The following is a 3,892-nucleotide window of genomic DNA, read 5'->3' as shown; positions in this document are numbered from 1 at the left end:
ATTTATGGCTTAAATGCTGATTTCATGAATTTGATGATTTTGAATGTGGAAGTGCTGTTTTATTATGAGCCGGAATGGCTATGTATGATTATGAATATTGACTGGTTCTGGATTGAACCGTTAGTCGGAATGGCTGTGTGTGATTATCAATATTGGCTGGTTCTGGACTGAACCGTAAGCCGGATGGCTGAGATGGATGTTGATCCATGGATGAGAATGAATGCATGTATATGCTGAATCATTGATAATTGTGATTTTTGCACTTCCACTATTGGAGATGAGGGTTTCCTGGGTAGTAGCAATGGCTAGCCACCATGTGCTCCAAGTTGAGACTCGAAGCTCTGTTAACCCAATGTCGTAAGTGTGGCCGGGCACTGTGAAAGGCCCGGATGAGCTCGCCCCCATAAATATTCACCAGTGATGGTGATGGATAAATATTCACCAGTGATGGTGATGGATAAATATTCACCAGTGAGGGTGATGGATATGGATCATGATTATGATCAAGTTTATGATGAGTATAACTCGAGTTGGGGATGCACGACAGAGGGACAGTCCAATGGTTAGCTACCAGGACTTGTCGGGTTGGCTCTATAACCGACAGATGATATCATCAGCCACTAGGGACAGGCATGCATCATATGCATCTGTGTGACATCGCTTGGGTGTGCATATTATACTTGGTTTGCCTATGTGATTAATTGCTAATTGTTCTACTTGCAATAACTGTTTGTTTGTGCTTGAACTTCCTATCTGTGTTTGCATCTGGGACTCTGTTGGATTGTGGTGATTGGTTGTTGGTTGGATTGTTTGGGCCTAGGGCCGTGGTTGAAATGAGATGAACCGATGGTTGAATTCGGTTTTGTGCTTCTGGTTTGGAATAAAACATGAAAGGCTGTTTTGGTTCAGCATAGATAAACCGTTTTGAAAGGCTTTTGAGTTTTTGAGAATTGAACTGTTCCTCTTTCAGAAAAGATTTCAGATTTCTATTTATTGTAAACCGTTGTTTTTGAAAAGAGGCATAAGACGGTTATTAATCACTGGTACGGTTTATCTTCACGTATCCTATTACAGTAATTTCCAAAAACCCTCTACTGAGAACCCTTTCGAGGATGATGTTCTCACCCCCCTACATTTTTCCCCTTTCAGGATATGAGCGCAGAAGTTACGAAGAGTTTATTTATTTGTTGTTGAGATGCTCTGTATTGTTTTAGTTATGGTTTATTATACCCTCGCCTTTATCTTGATATATTCTGTAAGAGGGATAGGAATTAGGAATTGTATTGGATAATGACTGTAATATTATGTATGTATATATATATATATGTATATACATGGATGTACTCTTTATGAGTTGTTGTAAGTTGAATGGTATTTATGGATGTACGTTGTATATCAAAAGTATCTTTGGGAGCGGTATTGCGGTTTAAAGTTTTAAACAGGCTCATATTTTAGTATTAAATAATATAAAAGTCGTCGTAATGTCCGAGCTATCAGAGTCGCGCAGCCGGAAGCGTGAGCTTTGGTAGTTAGGGTGTTACACTCGGCACAAGCTCAAAGAACACAAGGAATCCAAGCATCAAGCTGCACATGTACCAAGTGCGATTTACTCACATACGCGTGATGAGTTTCCCGTTAGCATGGATGAGCTACAGGGCCCACGTCGTGTTCCTACGCGAGGTCGAACAATTAAGTGCTCTTAACTGAGCGCGAACTAAAATAAAGTAAGTTGTGTAACTTGCCTAAGATTAGATGGATAACATCTATTATTGATTAAACATTCCACCTCAAAAGTAGTAAATAGTCAGAGATAAAAAATCATGCACCTACTATAATTATCAATACTTCGTATTATTGTTAAATTCATCTAACTTGCCTTTTCTTTGAAGGTCCTTCATCAACATTATCATCTGTTCCGTTTTCAACAGGTGTGTCAGGCATTGTCTCATCCCCTGTGGGCGGTTCAACACATGTCTTCTTCATACTCACAGTATTCCCCCTAATGGACTTGTTTTGGGACTCTTGACTATAGTTTCTGTTTAAATAAATTAGAAGTTGAGCGGCTATATGTGATAATAACAAAAGACACCTGATAAAAATTTGAGATGATCAAGTAAATATAGTATGCTTAAATGTGTAAATGATGTTAATTTGAAAGTTTACCCAAAGCTTCTTTGTGCAGAATACAGTAAAAAAATGGTTAGTACGTAACATCAGCAGTGTCAACCAGTTAGCAACCATAATGCCACACAGATAACATCGGGTATGAGGCATGTATAACATCCGAATTTAAATGATAAATATTAGCTATTCGAATTCCTATTCAAGATAAAACTACAAGTTACAACCCTTAATGTTGCCATCCTCCTCAACTAAGTACAATATTATACGTAGGTAACGTATATTAAAATTACTTGATAGATGATAGAATTTTATATACAAACAAATGTAATGATTAATTATGTCAACGCAGATTAAAATTTATATACTATTAAAATTTATACCAAAAAAATTTATACTAGTATACTATTAAAATGAGGTAGGTTAGAGCATTAAAAGTTCATACTATAACTGAAAAATCAGTAACTTGCCTTTCTTCGGAAGGCCCTTCATCAACATTATCATCTGCTGCATTTACCATTGGCATGTCGGCCAATGTCTCCTCCCCTGTGGGCGTTTCCATACATGTCTTGTTCGTACACACTTTATCCCCCCAGTGCATCCGTTTTGGGAATCTTGGCTATAATTTCTGTTTAAATAAATTTGAGGATAAACAACTATAAGTGATAATGAAAAAGGTCACCTAGCACAAATATAACCCGATCAAGTAAATCTAGTACACCCAAATATATAAATGAGTTTAATTCAAAATTTACCAAGGCTGCTTCGTGCCGAGTATAGTATAGAATGGACAATAACATCCGTAATTCCAATCAGTTAACATCCATAAGGCCACATGGATAACAGCATGTGTCAGGGATACAAAACATCCAAACTAATAAGACAAAAATTAGCTATTCGAAATACTATTTAAAGTAAGGCGTATTGGCATTACTTAGATCTTTATTTAATTGGAATAACGCTCATCAAACTGTCATCCATGTTGCACATTAAAACCAAAGCAGCTTAGTAAAGGGTATTTAGCTATGCACATAAGGAAGAGGTCACATAGTTTTCAAAGTTATTATGTTACGAAGTGAATGCTAAAACACAAAAAGATGTATTTACATGTGTCAGGTCTATTACCATGCTCAAGATAAGTAGCTCCAATAGTTTTTTTAAAGATAGATCTACAAGTTACAGCATCAATATCACACTTCTAAAATTAGATAAATAATTAATTACTCTATACATGGTAAAACTTTATATACAATTAAAAGGACGTAAAATCTGAAAAATATTTATACTAGAATACTATTAAAAAAACGCAAGTTAGAGCAATAAAATTTTATAACAAAACTGAAAAACATTGAATTGCCTTTTTTGGGAGGATGTTCATCAGATTTAGCAGGTGATGCATGACCAGCCGGTATGTCGGTCTCATTTTTATCTACCGTGGGAGCTTCTTTACGAGTCTTTCTATTAGACTTTCTTTTTTTCCTAATGCAACCTCTCTTTGATACATGGCTGTACTTTTTCGGTAACCCAGACATCTTCCCAATTAAATTTAGAAGTCCCTACAGTGGACAAAGTATAAGTTTTATTTTCGTTAGAGCTTAACAGAAGTGATCCGCTTAACATATCTTTCACACTTATCACTATTAAAAGATTATATATCTATCATATGCCTCACCAAATGAGATATGCTTTCCTCTTCATCCATCTTCTTCAGATTAGCAAGCGACTAGTCTCTGATCCATGGTTCTCTCCCATTATATCTTCCTAAATCTCC

This window comes from Arachis hypogaea, chromosome 15 (genome assembly GCF_003086295.3).
Source record: "Arachis hypogaea cultivar Tifrunner chromosome 15, arahy.Tifrunner.gnm2.J5K5, whole genome shotgun sequence".
Classification (NCBI taxonomy): Eukaryota; Viridiplantae; Streptophyta; class Magnoliopsida; order Fabales; family Fabaceae; genus Arachis; species Arachis hypogaea.
This window is presented reverse-complemented; position numbering follows the sequence as displayed.